At 43.1% G+C, this 18,339-nt stretch overlaps 1 protein-coding gene across 2 annotated transcripts in view; it reads right to left on the bottom strand.

The window, feature by feature from the left end:
* CDK18 (cyclin dependent kinase 18) overlaps positions 1-18,339 on the bottom strand; it is a 95,498-nt gene that overhangs the window by 69,268 nt on the left and 7,891 nt on the right. For both annotated transcript variants that reach the window (XM_082228363.1, XM_082228364.1), the window contains exon 2: positions 648-772. The gene's annotated coding sequence lies outside the window, so the exon portion shown is untranslated. The remainder of the gene's footprint in view (positions 1-647; positions 773-18,339) is intronic.

Here is an 18,339-nt window from a genome sequence, read left to right as displayed (position 1 = left end):
TCCGCTCCGGCCCTAAACCGCTGAAACCGCCGGGAGGAAGGAAATTCCCCCTGGCAGTGCCTTGGCAGTGGCGGTGGTGCTGCGAAGCAGCGAGGCAGGAGCCCCCGCCCCCGGGGATTCCCTAATCTCGCGGGGGACGGCCGGGGCTCTCCGACTAGGGCGCGCGGCTGGCTGGCTGGCTGGCGAGGGAGCAGGTGGGGAGGAGGCGGGGGACGGCGGCGGCGCTCTGCTGGAAGGGCGCCCGAGATTATGGGGGGGGCTGAGCCCCCCCCAAAATTTTTTTGAGGGGGCTCGAGCCCCCTCAGGCCCCATGGAGTCGGCGCCTATGGTCCACCCCCCAGAGTCACAGGATTTCAGCAGGAAGCTATGGCACATGCACTACAAGAAACGAAGCAGTATGTGCAACCCAAAACTTTTGAAGGTCCAAACAATATTAAAAGCAGGATTGTGTATAACCACCCCAATGCCACCATTATCACAAAGGATCACAAAAGAACAGTTAAAAGGAGGCCTGGAGAGGCTCTAAGTTAAATGTAATCATAAGATAAGCTTCCTTAACATCTCTACTGAAATTTTAAAAATTAAAAAGACTTCACAGGAAGCTCAAAAGAGGGGTGTTGTAAAGAAAGGTGCTCTTGTGTATTTACCTTTTCCGCCACACCAAGGATCACTGCTGGAGTGCCCTTTCCCTCTGATTACTTATTGCCAAAGGCTCTCCTCTACGTATGCTGCATGCTGTTTTACCGCACAATAGCCAGATCTGCACTGCATTCTGTAAAAAAGACAAAAAACCAAACAGCCTGTCATAGCCAGCTCTTATTCATTTATTTCAGTTCTTTAAAAACGTTCCCCCCCCAAAGTGCACAGACTGCTTTGGGGGCCTCTGTGAGTGTGGGTATTTAATTGGGTTGTACTGATAAAGTGCCATAATAGGGCAGGCTAGTCTGGAAAAGGGTCGTGAGAACGCTATTTCAGGGTGAAGGAAGGATTGGCAGGATTGCAAGCCAGGAGTCCAGGGCAAGGAATCTAAGCATAGGACCATCCAACTTCTGCTTTAAAACCTCCAGTGAAGGAGAGTCCACAACCTCCTGAGGGAGTCCATTCCACTGTTGAACATGATGTTTTGGATTTTAGACAAGTTCAAAACCTTCCTCCCAAGAGATACATTTCAGGTCTAGTCAGTGATGTGGGGCAGAAAACTTTCAGTTGAAAATCTTCTGTTTCATAAGTCTGTTAGTAACAATGAATGTAAGCTAATTGCAAATGCAGTATTAGGCAAGCTTAGCAGCTTCAAGATGTTGGGCTTTTTAAAATAAATACGAGTAATATAAACATGCTAAATTGGATCACTGAAGGGGTTGCCAACCCTTTGGGGTCAGTAGACGCATATGGAATTTTGAGGAAAGTGCTCTGGGCCCCAGTCACAAACATTGCATAACAGAAAATAGCTGCCACCTCTAAAAGAGCACCGGGGGGGGGGATAGAGGACTACAAAATGGTATAGGCATGTCCCCCCCAATCAATGGGGGGAAAGGCACCTCCATCAGCACTTGCTCACAGAAAAAAGCTCATTGCACCTCTCCCCTGTTCAGAATGGATTAAAAGGAGGATGCCCAATTCTGGCATCTAGTGACACAATGGGAAGATTTGAGGGGGGTGTTCGATGTAGAAATGGCTGAGCCAGTACAAACAGGAACAGAGCAGGAAGATTGAATAGTCTCTTGAGTATTGTGGATTTCTGAGGGCATATTTCCTGAGACCTTTCAAGGGTGGCTTAGGAGATACCGGTGGGTGTACTGGCTCCCACTGGAAACCCCTGCTCTAGGGGTTGCTATGATGAAACCTGAAAGTCCACATCACTGCAGAAGGCCTCAGGTCTGTAAGGACTTTTTCACAAGTGGATTAAGAGACAACATAGCCCTAGGCTATAGAATAACAGGTGGCTGCCAAAACTGGTCTCCTGAGGGCACCTCCTGCCTCACCAGTCCCAGGTGCCTTGTAGGACTTGCCAGGTAGTCCGCTGGGCGTGTGAGTGTGGTCAGAAAGGGAAGCAACCCTGACTCACCCCTTTCCATTTTCTCCTTAAAATGTTAAGTGTGTGTGTGTGGGGGGGGGGTATACAGAGAGAGAGAGAGAGAGAGAGAGAGAACACACCAATCATGGTCCTAAATTAAGAGGGAGGATCCCATCTCTTATGTTAGACTGGAACAACCAGAAAATTTAAGGCGTAAGCCAAAATGTGGCAACTATGTAATATTCTGAAGATTAACATACATTTTACATAATTTGAATATCTGCTGACATGGGTAAACTATGTAACTGCAGACTTTGGAGAATGACAGACTTCAACTACTAATTTGATTAAATCACTATGGCACATACTGCCTCTTAAATTAGGTTATCACTTTGCATTTGAATCAAAAGGAAATATATGCTGAACAAAATTTCAGCAGAATAAAATTAGAATGTTCAGTCCTTAAATTTCCCATTGTTTTGCTGTGTCCCTTTCATTCATGCATTTCACTGCATATTTGTTTCACTATGAACTCATGGATATAATTTCCAAAAAAGGTAGGAGACCTGTAATTGAAGACATAGTTATTGTCATTTCTGTTAAGCATACTAAGGATTATGTGTAGAAGTTATAGAATAGGAGACATTCTCTCCACCTCTGAGCAATTTACAATCTAAATAACTTGCTTATGTTCTCTTCCCAATTCTGAAAAAGTCATACAAAGAAATACAATGGGACTGGATTATTCAGATATTCTGTACTTTCAGATCTGGAAGTTCTGGTTTTCTTATTCTGCCAAGCAATATAAAATGACCAGTAGCAACCCAGTGGGAACTGCATTTAGAATTCAGATTCTATTTTATTTAGAAACAAAAACAAAAAACCCAGTCTGATTCACACTTGACTCTACATGCCACTCAATGTCACTAAATGACTTATCTCATTTAAGCCCTGCTCAATCATACTCTGAACTCTGAGGGGTAGGATTGTCCCCTGTTGGTGTTTAGTCATTTAGTCGTGTCCATCTCTTCAAGACCCCATGGACCAGAGCACGCCAGGCACTCCTGTCTTCCACTGCCTCTCACAGTTTGGTCAAACTCATGCTGGTAGCTTCAAGAACACTGTCCAACCATCTCATCCCCTGTTGTCCCCTTCTCCTTGTGCCCTCAATCTTTCCCAACATCAGGGTCTTTTCCAGGGAGTCTTCTCTTCTCATCAGGTGGCCAAAGTATTGGAGCCTCAGCTTCAGGATCTGAGCACTCAGGGCTGATTTCCTTCAGAATGGATAGGTTTGATCTTCTTGTTGTGCATGGGACTCTCAAGAGTCTCTTCCAGCACCATAATTCAAAAGCATCAATTCTTTGGCGATCAGCCTTCTTTATGGTCCAGCTCTCACTTCCATACATCACTACTGGGAAAACCATAGCTTTAACTCTACAGACCTTTGTTGGCAAGGTGATGTCTCTGCTTTTAAAGATGCTGTCTAGGTTTTCTCCCAAGAAGCAGGCGTCTTTTAATTTCGTGATTGCTGTTCCCTAACCTGGTACAATTTCTACACAATGTCTGAAAGAGCCTATATGCTTACCAAGTGTGCTCATGTAGGCTCTGTCTGCACAATAGGGACTCTGCATATTACAAGGGTCCCAGGTTACTCACAGGCATTCAGGTTCTTTCAGACATTACAATGAACATGCATCACTAACGGGATCAGCAGGCACTATCCCCAACCCCCTTCTCTGTACAAGTTCAGAGAGACAATGTCTAACTGTGTTTCCCTATAGCTGACATGTGAACTACTTCCATTGAGAAGCAGTTTATCTGTAGCATTTGTTCTGCAGTGGTTATCTTACATATGCAAATTAGAGGTCCAGGGAGGCCTGGGCCACCTCCAGCTGTTGAGGCCTCTAGCCATACTAAAAATAAAAAACAACAATGCAGAAAAACAAAATAAGGCACGCATACAGAAAAAGAGTTGCTTGTTTATATAATCAGCTGAGCCGAGAAGACACATTCATCACAGTCTAATCTTGTGTCATCAGAACAGATATAGTTTTATTAATATTTCCACACATTTCTAACTCTTCAATATGACAGAATCAATATCAGTTAACAAAACAAAATTAATTTCCCCCACACCAAATCACTGCTCTTACTAGCAAAAATTAGGAGCTCTAAGCTGATAATGTGTGTCGTTTTTTGATGAAATCTCTTTCCATCGCTCTATTTCAAATAGTTACCTCATCAGTCTTACCCAGTAGCAGCACCGGATTTAGGGTGGTGCAGCTGGCTCTCCTGCACAGGATGCTAAGCCAAGATATATAACAACAACAACAACAACAACAACAACAACAACAACAACATATATTTATATAGGTACCTACTGAGAAGATCCATTTAAAAAGCAACTATACCAAAAGGTATTATTGTGAAAATAAGAAATATTTAGGGGCATGTGCCCAATTTTGTCCTCAGTCAGGGCACCATATTACCAAAGTCTGCCCCTGCTCCTGCAACACACAGCCCACATTGTTCCAGGCAGTGGGATGCCTGGAGCATCATTTGCAATTGTCTCTGGGGAAGTTTCCATTCTTTGTTGAAAGCATGCAGTGTGGGTGGGTTTGCTCTACTTCAGCAGGGAGAATAATTGCTACAGGAGGTGGTGAGAAGTTATTAGAAATTAGGAGAGTTGTGCCCATTGCTTTCCAGAACAAATTGGTAGGCAGCAAGGGAAATAAAAACCACAGCAAGCGAGTGAGACAGGCATCATGTTCCAACATCTCACGCACGCCTGATTGATTTGAGGCCGCACATTTGGTAAGAGCTCAGATGAAGTACCTATTTCCAAGCCAGGCTGAAAAGATCACTGCAGCAGAACAAACAGTTTCCTCAAATGAACTCCCTGAATGTTCTCATTTGCCCTCAATGGGTGGACATTCCTCAGGTTTGGCGAAGCTTGGCAAGACCCACCCTACTCTGTATTGGAGGCGAAGTATTACATGCTGCTAAAACTCTACATTCCTAGAAATTCTTTTACGTGAGTCTCTGTAGTTTGATGTCTTACCAGCCCACTCTGCACTTAGCTGAACTCTTTCCTTCATACTGCACCATTAGCAATTTGAAGTGAGCTACATTTGACCTTTATAGGTAAAGGTAAAGGGACCCCTGACCATTAGGTCCAGTCGTGACTGACTCTGGGGTTGCGACGCTCATCTCGCTTTATTGGCCGAGGGAGCCGACATACAGCTTCTGGGTCATGTGGCCAGCATGATTAAGCCGCTTCTGGCGAACCTGTGCAGCGTACGGAAACGCTGTTTACCTTCCTGCCAGAGTGGTACCTATTTATCTACTTGCACTTTGACGTGCTTTCGAACTGCTAGGTTGGCAGGAGCAGGGACAGAGCAATGGGAGCTCACCCCATCGCGGGGATTTGAACCACCGACCTTCTGATCGGCAAGTCCTAGGCTCTGTAGTTTAACCCACAGTGCCACCCATGTCCCTTGACCTTTATACTAGGGGCCCAATCCAAAGACAGCAACAGAGCAACACAATGCATATTTAGTCAGAAGTATGTCCCACTGAATTCAAACAAAATGTGCAAAGGATAGAAGTGATACCATGTTTAAATTCCTTTAATATAAACAGGATATGATTAACACAAGTCCTATGGAGATCAATGGGGCTTGACTAGCATTTCCTGGTTCAGGTGTGGAGCTTGCGCAAATGGTTTGCTCCTTTGCAGGTGGGATCCAGTCACATACTGACAAGTTCAGTTTGGGCAATTAATGTGGATGTGTGGTCCATGTGCACCAATCCTGCTTCCAAACCCTGAACTTCCACCCAGTCTTCTTGCAGTAAGGGAAGTGATGAGAAAATGCACTGGGTAACAATATATTGATATGATCCTGCAAAGCCTCTCTGCAAATTTTTGTGCAAGCAAATCAGGGTGAATAAAAAGGTCGCCAGGAAGTGACCAGACACCAACTGACATCAAATTGTCCCTGCATACAGATGATTTGAAATTTCTGAGGAAAGTGAAGAAAAATAAATGCTTGCTTTCCAGAGTCAGTATAATCGCCTTCTAGCCCTCTATATTCATTTGCAAGAACAGTACAAATCATGTAGTTCATTATAAAATGGAAGCAGCAGCCTTTTGGCATTTAGCTATGCTAGGGACTCCACTGGTATCTGGAAGCTATTTGGCAGCACAGATGCATAATTGTGAAGGCAGATGTACTTGTGAACAGGGGTGGGTGGGTGGCTTTCGTTGCAGAATGAGCTTTGCTTTTTTTACACCTTCCCTCTTGCAAAGACAGTTGCTTTTGTACCTGCTCAGTCCTCCCTGCCCTTCCTTCCCAAACTTCAAGGAGGCAATACATTTTCGTATATGTTCATATTCAAGTATCTGTTTAAAATCTTTGTTCAGACAAAAAACAATTCAAAAAATTCTCAGAGGGGTGTGTGTGTTTGCTTTGCGAGTGAAATGAGGGCTAGCCGATCACTACTGTGCAAATTTGGAAATTAGAAACAATAACTTAAGTTGCACCTGAGCCTAAACAGCGATACATATGCATTCACAATGGGCCAAGGGAGAAAGCTACACATGTCCCTGTTTATCCTATGACTAGTCTAATTAATGTTTTGCCTTTTCACAAAATAAATTATGTTCAAAGCAGATCACAACAAAAACGTGGTTTTGAAACATGGTTTCAAAAACAATATTTCAATAAGAATATAGCTAACAGTTCAAGACATGAAGGTATTTCAGCAGCAAATTTTAGAAGAAAAAAAACCACAGCATCAATGCAGTTAAGTATCCATGTAGGCACATTTCAAGGCAAACACCAGAAGTGTAGGAAGCATTTTAGGGACCAGAAACAGTTGGCATCTCTCTGGGACTGAACTCAAATCTGCACATATAAGATGCACCTAATCTATATGCTACCATGGCAACTTTGGGGCTAGTTTTAACATCTAACTAGCAAACACACACAAACACATTCTAAAACAGAGGGGTTACTATATCGCAGCTGAGTTCCAAGCACCTGTCTCTTGGTCACACATCACGTGAGGAAGGTCTCATTGTATTCTCCTCACATCAACATTTTCATCAATTTGATTTATTAACCACCCTTCACCATAAGGTCCCATTATTCAGTGGTGTGTCTGATGCAAGGTGTGTGCAAGGCCCTTCATTTTGCAGCATATCATGCAAGGTGCTGGTACTACATCTTAAACAAGTGAACAATCCACTTCTCCAGTCCCAGGTTCTACTACTACTACTTCTGGAACAGGCCCAAGACATTTTGCTACCTGAGGCAGGGTGAACAAATCTCTCCCCATCTCCCGGGAAGCTGCATATCTCCCGGGAAGCTGGTCGTATTATTTTGGCAGCCAAGGCAGAAAATCTGCATGTGGTTTTCTCTGGCAGTAAAAGTGAGGTTACAGGGAACCAGGCATAGGGCCTTCTTGGTAGTGGCACCCACCCTGTGGAATGCCCTCCCATCAGATGTCAAGGAAATAAACAACTATCTGACTTTTAGAAGACATCTGAAGGCAGCCCTGTTTAGGGAAGTTTTTAATGTCTGGTGTTTTATTGTGTTTTTAATTCTGTTGGGAGCCACCCAGAGTGGCTGGGAAAACCCAGCCAGATGGGCAGGGTATTATTATTATTATTATTATTATTATTATTATTATTATTATTATTATAGTACAACAATAAATTAAATAACTTAGCACTTCCCTGCCGCATCAGGACACCCCAAACTGGTTGCCTCATTCCGGATAACAGTAGGATAACAACCCTAACTCCTTCATCCAAACAACTTTGCTTTGCAGTATCTAGCCCCTCCCTTAGCAAGACCACCCAGATGAGGCAAGGCAAGCTCAAAGTGATGAGCGAACTGAAGGCTTTTATTCCTCCAGGGCTGGATGACCCCAGAAGATCACTTCCTTTCTTTCTCAAGGATAAGGCCTTGAAGGAGCAGAACTCTGACGTGGATCCTAACACTCTACCTCCTTTCTGCCAATTTATAGCCTTACTTGTAGCTTTGCTTCACAGAGAATGGAGTACTTGACTTGGTTTTCCCACAAAAGGAGAAGTAGTACAGATCCAACTTCTGAACATCCTGATTCATGTCAGGTTGTCATAGTCTAATGGGGGCAAGATGTTCGTTTCTGTTATCATTTTTCTATAACACATGAAACAAATTGCTTCTGCAGGCTCAGTCCCAACGCAAGCCTTAGCTTCCTAATAAAGAGTAGCATACATGGCATTTTCACCAGCTTCCACAAAATACTGCATCCAAAAGTGCCAATAAAGAAAGAAAGGTACAGGACTACACAACAACCAACAACAAAGCCCTGTGGATTCTGCAATTATGGAGCCACAGTTTTCTGCAGTTTGATAGATTTTGAACCAGCATTCATACTATCCCTGTAAAATCTGACCAGTAGCTGCTAAGAATTATCATCTAGAATCTGGAAATATTCACAAGCTCAGAGAAACCACAGTTTCTGCCCCTGTGGCCTTCACAGTACCTCCCACACAGATACATACATCACTTCTCAGTATGCAATTCTTTGCAAATAAAGTGTGCTGCAAATTCCCTGAGTGGGTCCGCTTTTGATGCTAAACTTACACTATTTAAATTCATTTGAAAAGCACCCTTCATAATTTGAGAAGCTGCAGCTTATTCAGATATCCTTACTGCAGATACTGTATCTACTACTTATCACCATCATCGCCAGGGCTAGGGAAATAATACTGAATTCATGGAAATCTAACTACAATAAAAAATAAATAAAAACTAGCGTATGAAACTGGCAACACAAAGGTGTGAATTACGTGACCTCCTACTGAATATGCCTATATTCATGTTCCAAAGATAGGTCTGTATTTTGACAATTTGAGTTCTCTTTGTGACTTGGCAATTCCTACACAGCCATACTAAAGAGAAAGAGGGGGCTACCCCATCCAAAATCAGGTGAGTGGAGCTGAGTTGATAGTTAGGTCATGCAACAGGAATCTAACCACATTAGAAGACTCTTGTTCAGTAGGCCTAGTGCTATCATGCACTTTTAAAATTCCTTCCATGAAGATGGCTGTTGCCTTGATATGCAGGGGAAAGCACAGAAAAGTTCCTTATCCTGAAAACCTAAAGAACACTAGGGATACAATATAGAATCACTATCATATTTACACATAAGACAGGGAAGAGCAAGTGAATAATGTGCCCAAAGCCACACAAAGAAAAAGTGTGTGTATGAGTCACCTGCCCATCAGTGCTACCTACTCATTCTTTGTTGGACCTGATGCTTTTGGGCAGAACAAGAAGGGCAGCAAAACCTTGCTGTGCATCTTTCTCAGAATTGATTGAACACCCTCTCTACCTCATGCGGTGTTCTGTCATCTCCCCAGCCTCCCAAAGTTCACCCCCTTTTCTCTCCCTTTCTTTTGAAAGTGTTGCTAATTTCTCAAGGACACCAGAATCAGAGTTACTTGCATGTAGAGAAAACTTGAACCTGTGTGGGAGACTAAACGGCTGCCTCAGAACAAGAGATCGGAGAGTTTCAAAGAGGAAGAAGAGTGGGTGAGTGAAGTAGACTAAGCACGGGAACAAGATCTGAATACATCTGAGGTGGGGAAGAATACAAATTTTAATTTACTCTGTTTCTCTTACAGGTTCTCAGCTACACAGTTGATGCAGCCCAAGTTGACTCTCTGAACTGATGGGAGTGAGGAGGGCACATTCTCAGATCAGCTTAGGTTAAATCACTGTTTTATAATAATGAACATCAGAACCAATAAGATGTGATAGATGGCTATTTGGCAAAGGGCCTTTTCAGTGGTGGTACCCCAGTTTTGGAATACTCTCCTCCGAAAAGCCTTGCTCGGCATCTGCTCAGATACCTTTCTAGCACCAGATGAATATATTTTGAATGATTTTACTTGGATTAGTTTTATGCTGCATTTACAAAAATGCTGTTGTTTGCAGATGACTTTAATATATTAGTTATTTAATTATGCTTTTACTAATTTTAGCATAAGCCACTCTGATATTTTAAGGGCAAAGTATAAATCTAAACAAGAAATATGCGAACCATTGAACAGTTAGAAAAATAATTTGTGTGTGCTGGATACACCAATATAGGGCAGAAACCTGCCCCATTAACTGGAATAAGTGTTGTACTCTTCAGGTGTTTTGAACTGCCATGAAGGTGTCAGAAGGCTGACGGGAGCACCAGCTATCAACACCTTCCTCCTAAGCGCCTACCAATTATGCAAAGGTACAGTGTATTCACAGAAATCAGGGTAGAGTCTGGGTTACTGGTTGCATCAAATGCCTGAAAGTCACCTTAGAAGCATCCAGCCTCCAGATTATAGAGCAACATTAGCATCTGTGGGTACCCCTAGGGCCCCCTGAGTGTGCAATACTGGGAAGCACATAATTCTACTATGTACTTAGAATCATAGAATTGTAGAGCTGAAAGGAACCCAGCCCAACCCCCTGCGGTGTAGGAATATTCAGGCGGCCTATATGGTGATCGAACCCGTGACCTTGGCATTACCAGCACCATACTCTACCTAATTGAGTAGGCACCTAAATCACCTACAGATCAGTAATAGGCATTGCCTCAGTGGCAAGAAGTAGAAGTCACTCTCCTCTTGTGTTAAAAAAAGCCTCTGGGAACAATCATGCAACATGCAATTAGCTATATCCCCACGTAGGATGGCAACAAAGATGCCATTAGCTCATTACCATAACACTACTAATTGTATAAATTAATCATTCATAATGGGAGGCTAGGATGGATTAAGAGCTTAAAACAGAAGGCGGGCTGCTGGGGTGGTTCATTTCCCAATGGCCTGTTCTCAATCTCTAACAGAAAACACTTTGAGGCAATCTCCTTTCCTGCAGGAAGGCAGGGGAGCTTAACATTAAAAAAGAGCTTTTTCACTGTGTTGCACTGGCTTTCTTTCCACCTCAGCATAATTCCCCTTGCTGGGTCCCAATCTGAGGCGGGGGGGGGGGAGCACATTGCTTGCACCGCCAATGCCTTTAAAGCGTCACAAAGTAACCACAGCTCTTTAGAAACTGTACAACAACAAAGCCCAATGGACAGCACTAAGAAAATTCTCACTGCAGCACAGAAAAGTGCTGCTATTGTTCCTGCCCAGGGGCCCAAGGAGATTTATTGATACGCAGGGAGGGAGGTCCAGATACGAGTCAGGAGAGGAATTAAGGTAGAAATTTGCTGGGGTGGGGTATTTATTTTCATGCTAGGGATAATACTGCTTGCAAATGGGGGTGCTCTTCTTTCTCTAAAGAGAAACTCCTTTTTCATAAGAGCAACAGATTTCTTCTTTCAAAAGCTCAAAAGTATTTCCCCTTCAAAGTGCACACAAAGCACACGACTACTTCAGAGTGCACATGTGTGGGTTTGTCCTCAGAGCTGGAGGGATCTCTCCAAACCCAACTTTCCAGGCTTCCAGCCTTACATTTGCTGGGCTTTGCTTCCCCCTTGACTGAAAAGCCCAGGATTAAGGCAGCCTCTGCAGTTTTCATCTAAGGCTGTCAAGTTTTTGTCCTGCTGTCATCGCCTCCTTTATGTAAGTACTCGAGATCTTGGTTTTATTTGCATCCAAAGCAGCCTAGAGGAGGTAGGCAACCTAAGGCCTGGGGGCGGATGCGGCTCAATCGCCTTCTCAATCTGGCCTGTGGACGGTCTGGGAATCAGCGTGTTTTAACATGAGTAGAATGTGTGTTTTTATTTAAAATGCATCTCTGGGTTATTTGTGGGGTATAGGCATATAGTCTGGCCCACCACATGGTCTGAGGGATGGTGAACTGGCCCATGGCTGAAAAATGTTGCTGACCCCTGGCCTAGAGTCTCCTCATGCAGCCTAGAGCCCACATAAACAGGTTGAGTGAGCCTTCTCTGCCCCAGTTAGAAGAGGGAAGATAACCCACATGATGTTATTTCAGCAGCGCTCTGTGCAATGCCAAAATTTGGTGCCCCCCACCACTTGCACTCCATTCCTAATAACAGCTGTGGTATCCCTTTGGGCTCTGTGCTCAGTGCAAGCAAACTGATTGTGCTCCCCTAAATCTGCTACTGGCTGCAGTTCCAAAACATCTGGGGACTCAAGGTTGAAGAACACTGCATTACAGTATTCTGAGTACAGGCAACAACCGTTTTGCATGCGTTCAAAGCATGTGCGGTTGTGCATGTGTGCATCGCCACAATCCAGAAGTGGCTGGAAAAGGGGGTGAGGCAGGGGTCATAACGGGGCAGGGCAGGCATACACATGCTCTGCCAGTGTGTGCAGGTGTCAGGAACACAACCCCCACTCAAAACATTCAATGCCTGTGAAAGAGTTTCAGAAGAACAAGTAATCTACTTTTATTATTGTAAAGAACACTGCTGATGACATGAGCCTGATGTTCTAAAATCATTAAATCATCAATGCATTATAGCCACATATGTATGTGCTACACTGTCCAATTGGTTTAATTATGGATTTAATCATAGAATTGTAGAGCTGGAAGGGACCCTAAGGATCATCTAGTCCAACTCCCTGCAATGCAGCTGTTCCATACGAGGATCGAACCTGCAAACTTGGCATTATCAGCACCATGCTCTAACCAACTGAGCAATCCAGGTGGTGTATGACTGTATATACTCAGAGCATAACCTACTACAATGCAGAAAGGGAAACCAGGCCTTTTGGTTGGGTCTGTTTGCCATGCAACTTATTAATGAGGAACAGAGGATTCTGGAGTGCATTTTCAGTTCATGCTGGGTGCTGCTCACCATACCAGAATCTGTGTGGGAGCACATATTCCTTGGTTGGGTGTTTGGGTAACATCACTGACTTTGGAGGATATGTCAGACTGCCTCCATAGCAACATGGATGCTTCAAGTTTCAGACCGAGATTCAAGAATTTACACACCAGCCGAGAAGCAATCCCAAGTATTTAATACACAATTATGCATATTCACCATTTTCATCCGGGTGCAGCATTCATGATTAGGAACAAACTTCTTAGTGGAAAAATAAAACGGGAACTTTACCTTGTTTGATAACTGAGAACTAGAAGGTTTTGTGACAGAGATGGAAGTAGATATATGAGGAAAGCAAAGCAGACTGGGACATGGGAACTCACTCTGACACACAGACATCGTTTTTAGACCTATATGACAGCTTTGTAAATTAAAGCTTCTAAACTGGCATTTGCTATCATGTCTAAAGGTTTGTGGAAATGAGGTGTCTAATCAGGAAAAAAGATAAATGCACTGAGAAATGTAGAGATGAAACTCAGGGATAAAAACTGCCTCCAATAAGACAGGGGTATCAAGCATCCGCCTTTGATGCTTTCAGACAAAGCTTGAACAAATAACACTTTTGCCAAGGGAAGTAGTGGTTAGAGTCACACTTTCATGAGTTCAACCATGGTTTGGTGACACTTGATTTCTGGTGCACTGCACCTTCCTTTCCCTTATGGCCTCCCCCCACCCCTTCTCAAAATTTTGATGACCAATTCACGGCTTCATACATAAACACTAGTTTCCACCACAATGTAACATGCAAATAAACCTAAAATAACTTTCAACGCTGCTGAATATCATGTGTGAATCTCTGCTGCCATAATTACTCTTCAACAAAATGGACACTAATGAGGCATGAAAAACTGGAACATACAGAAACCAGTACAGAAACATTTCAGTCTCCATGGAGACTCCATCCAGCTTAGAAATCACTAAATTTCACAGTTTGTGTGTGCTTCTCAGATTGCAATTGGTGCACTATAAAGTAAAAACATGTTTGTTCCTCAGAGTCTAAACACAGAGGAAAGGGTTGCCCTCTCAAAATATTGCCATTTTATTATAAATTACATTACATTAATAATAATACATTAAAGTTACGGATGGAAGAAGAATCTGTTTTACATGGATTTATACATGGAAATCAAGTTTTGCCTGGATTGAATTACCCCTTGTATGAATCACCCACTTATGAAAGAGCTGCTCACTTTTTGTCATACAGGCACACATATATATACACTATGTATATTAGAAGTATAATATATATGAAAAAATCATGCCCTACATGGTTGTATATTTCTGCAGGATAATTTTGTAAGTATTAATACGTGTTTGTATAGAGTTCATATGTATTGTTATATGCAGCTGTTTACTTTAGGGGTATAATAAAAAATCCAATTCTTGTGCAGATCAAAGAGAAAAATGATAATTACAGGGGGAATTGCTAAGGATAAGTTCAACATGGAAATTTTCAGAAAACCGCATCCCTGCAAAAATTCTAAGTATCAATTCTTCTGCAACCATTCTGGCTACGTTGTACCCATCCTCCAATGATCAGGATACTTTTCCTGTTATCTTTTGACTTCTTGTTATGTTTGATTGTTTGGACTGAAATTTACAAGGATCTTGTAATGATACGTTGTTTAATTGCCTGTTTTTATTATATTTGTTCTTGGTCTTGGTCTTAGTTGTAGTTTTATTTTTACAAAAAGCACTGCAAGCTGCTTTCAGTTTTCATTAGTGAAAGATGGAGCACAAGTGTTGGCGGCATGGAGAGGGAATAAATGCATAAAGGTTTGCGGCTAGTTTTTTTCAACATTACAATGATGGACTTTGGTCATATTGCAGCTGCTTCCTGACACACGTCTTTAATACACAAGCTGGGAAATGCAAAAGCTAAACAAATGAGTTTCTTGGGTCCCATTGAATTTTCTATTTGCAGCAGTAATGACCATTCAAACCAATGCTATTTACAAATACACAACTGTACAATTACTGGTGAGCACGCACACCCCCTTCTCCATAGCTCAAACACACAAAAAGCTATATTCTATTACCAAAATTGCACAATTGCTCTATTGTATGCACAAGCTGTTGGGACTTTGTAAAGAAAAATAAAATCTTCTGAAGTAAAATAGGACTAATCCAGCCTAAGTAGTTTGAGAAATCTTTGGAGTCCTATATGTAAACTGTAACATAAATTGAATGTACAAACTGGGTTTGATAAGAGCCATTACAGCAATTTCTGGCAGAAGTCAATAAACTGCAACATGCATCTTACAGGGGGAAGGGGGCTTTGGCATGCTCGGCAAATCACAGTTAATAATTCCTTAATCCTGTGCAACAATTATTAATCACTTAACAAGAGATTCAGCCGCGCCCCTGGCTTCGACCAAATATTAGGAATGCTCCATGTTACATAAATTTGTGAAATGTCTGTAATGCTGTATATTTCAAGTGGAAAGAGGCACACACCCTTTTTGTTTACCCTTATCTATCTGTACATACACACGCTGTGGAAATTCAGGATCATTCACTGATTCCTTTGGCATGAATACACAGTGTACCCATGGTATGACTCTAACACACTGAGAGGTACACAGGAGACACACACACCTATAAACTGTGTATGCCAGGGAAATGCATGAAGTGTGGAGCAGTCTTTTGCCACAGCAAATTCAAAATCACTTCCAGTGTACAGAAATAGCCCAGACACACACGTGCACACACACTCTCTCAAAAACATCCTAGCAAGAACAATCACACACACCATGCTATTTACCTTGATCATAAAAGGATAAGAGAGACTATAATGTTGGGTATAAAACTAACACACCAAGAGAAATTCGCATTAAATATTTTCAGATGTCAACATATTTCCACTTAGGTTAAGAGAGATGGTTAAAATGCACTCGTTCTTTAAATTAGAGTAAACATCTGTTAACTAGTTGTTGTTTTTTCCATAATCTTCAGCATAGTGAAGTGGTTACCTAGTTGTGAACAAACTGTCTGACAATACTCAATAGCAACAAAAATTAAGCTAGTTCACTATAACAGAATTAAAAAGTAGCAAACGCCACCATCGCTAATAACAAATGCCAAAACCTAAAGCCCTCTTACCAGCTTACATATCCCCTCTCCAGAGCAAAGAGAATAATTTTACACTGTTTCTGAAAGATACTCAGGCTATGGCTTGGGGAGATCTCCAAAGGAAGGATGACAAGCTGTGGATCTGGCACAGAGATGGTTGTTGGAAGCCGAGCACCCGGAGACACAATTCCATCTAAGATCCTATCACACATCTTAGAGAAATTGTTTTACTTCTGCTTCTAAGGAAGTAGCCCTAAGGCAGGGCTCAGCAACCTTTTTCAGCCGTGGGCCGGTCCACTGTCCCTCAGAAGATGTGGTGGGCCGGACTATATTTTGAAAAAGAAAGAAAAAACAACGAATTCCTGTGCCCCACAAATAACCCACAGATGAATTTTAAATAAAAGGGCACATTCTACTCATGTAAAAACACACTGATTCCCGGACCGTCTGCAGGCCGGATTGAGAAGGCGACTGAACCGGATCCAGCCCCCGGGCCTTAGGTTGCCTACCCCTGCCCTAAGGAAATGTAATTTCCTCCCAGAGTCATTGCTGTAGGCCTGCCTCTCCTCCCTCTGCTGCAGAATCCTTTCTGCTTCTAGATTTAAATGGAAAGGGGAGGCATGTCGAAGCTCACAGGGATGGAGTTAGGTAGAAGGAGGATTAGCTCAGAAATAAGGCAAGCTATTTTCTGGGGAATAGCTTGCTTTATTTCTGAGAGGATGCAATGCAAGCAGCAGTGGTGGGGAAAGCAGGGAAAGAAGCTCACTGGTACTTCATAGTTAAGAATGCCAGATTTTCCCACATAAAGAACTCCCTGCAGGTAGAAAGCTAACACACTGGGATAAAGGTATTGGATTACCGTACCTTTTCTCGGACATGCAAGCTTTCCATATATGGGGAAGCAAGTGATGGTTTTGTGTTAAGGAAACATTTGAACATGTCATCTCCCACATGGATTCTGAGTGGCAGCACGATTTCAGGAGGAATGCCCATGTGTTTCCTTAACACTTGAGTAAGCTTCAAGTAATCCTGAGAGAAGGTGACAAAGCATAGGGTAGGATCCTTTGACACCCGGATTACAGAAGCAGCTGGGGTCAGATTAGGTGCGAGAGCAGGCCAGACATACTTTTGCTTAAACTTGGCCCTGCCCACCTGACAAAGTGGTCCACCGACAGTGGGGGAACTGCTGGCCAGATCCAGTTCCCCACTCCCTGGGAAAGGATGGAAATATTAAGCCAATTCCTGTTTTCCCATTTCCCATCTAGGCAGCAAATACTTGGAACTGGGTGACAAAGCATTCAAACCTCCGCAACCTGTCATACTGGAGAGAGTTTGGATTAGGCTCTGCCTGGCTATGTTGTTGTTGTTGTTGCTGCTGCTGCTGTTGCTGCTGCTGCTGGAGAAGAAATTCTGGTGAAGAGGAAGGCACCCATCCAAATGGTGGGTGGAAACTACTGCCGATGGTATCCCTGCTGGCAGCAGCCAGTGGACAGACCTGGAACTGGGTGTTATGGGGTTGGCATAGGTTCCACTGGATCCTTCTGTTATGATTTGGGCCCCTTGACTGTAGCAGCCTGGGAGTTGGTGTGGCAAAGAGACATTCCCCCCTCCTTGCAACCAGCCTTGAATCAGGGCTGTGGGTGTGGACCCACCACTTCACTGAACCATCCCTCTGCTGGTCAGGGGTTTGGATTGTTCTCTGAATGGCAAATTCCAAAGTTCACCACTACTCCAGGGGCACATTTTGAACCAAACCTAACCTCCGCCAGTGAGTTTGATTGATGTCCTCACACCCCCACCACTGCAGTCTTCTGCTGAAATGAGGACCTAGCAGAGCACTTGAGCTCCACCAGGCCATCAAAAGTCTTGCTCAGTCTCCTTGCAGTTTGTGAATTGAGATTGGCTTTTGCAGACATGTTTTCAAATTTATCTATGCAGCAATACAGGTTTGAAACAGGGATTAAGAGGAGAAAGATGAAATGGAGCAACATAGGATACTGGACTCTATGCCAGACACAAAGCTCCTTGCTTCTATAATGCAAATGTTGATGTGCCAAAAAGCACATGGTATTGACATCTAGTGGGCAGGGGGAGTGTCTGGGGAGACAGCAGCTAAGGCACAGGAGAATTAAACTCCCCTCACCCAAATATCCCTTTTTATATTAAAAATAGACCCCGTGCACTGCTTTGTAGATGAATAGAGCAGGCACATGAACAACAAACCTAACTACACCATCACATATCATTTGACCTTATGTCTCATCTGGAGCTATTTCAATTGTACCAGGCAATACTCTGGCAGCTGACATTGTATGTAATAGCTAGACTGATTTAGGCTAGCCTTTTCTGTGCACCCATCACAATTCCCTCTGTTTCTCTTTTATCTAATCTCTCACCTGTTTCATAAG

This window comes from Podarcis vaucheri (genome assembly GCF_965113315.1).
Source record: "Podarcis vaucheri genome assembly, chromosome: 6".
NCBI classification, from domain to species: Eukaryota; Metazoa; Chordata; class Lepidosauria; order Squamata; family Lacertidae; genus Podarcis; species Podarcis vaucheri.
This window is presented reverse-complemented; position numbering and strand designations above follow the sequence as displayed.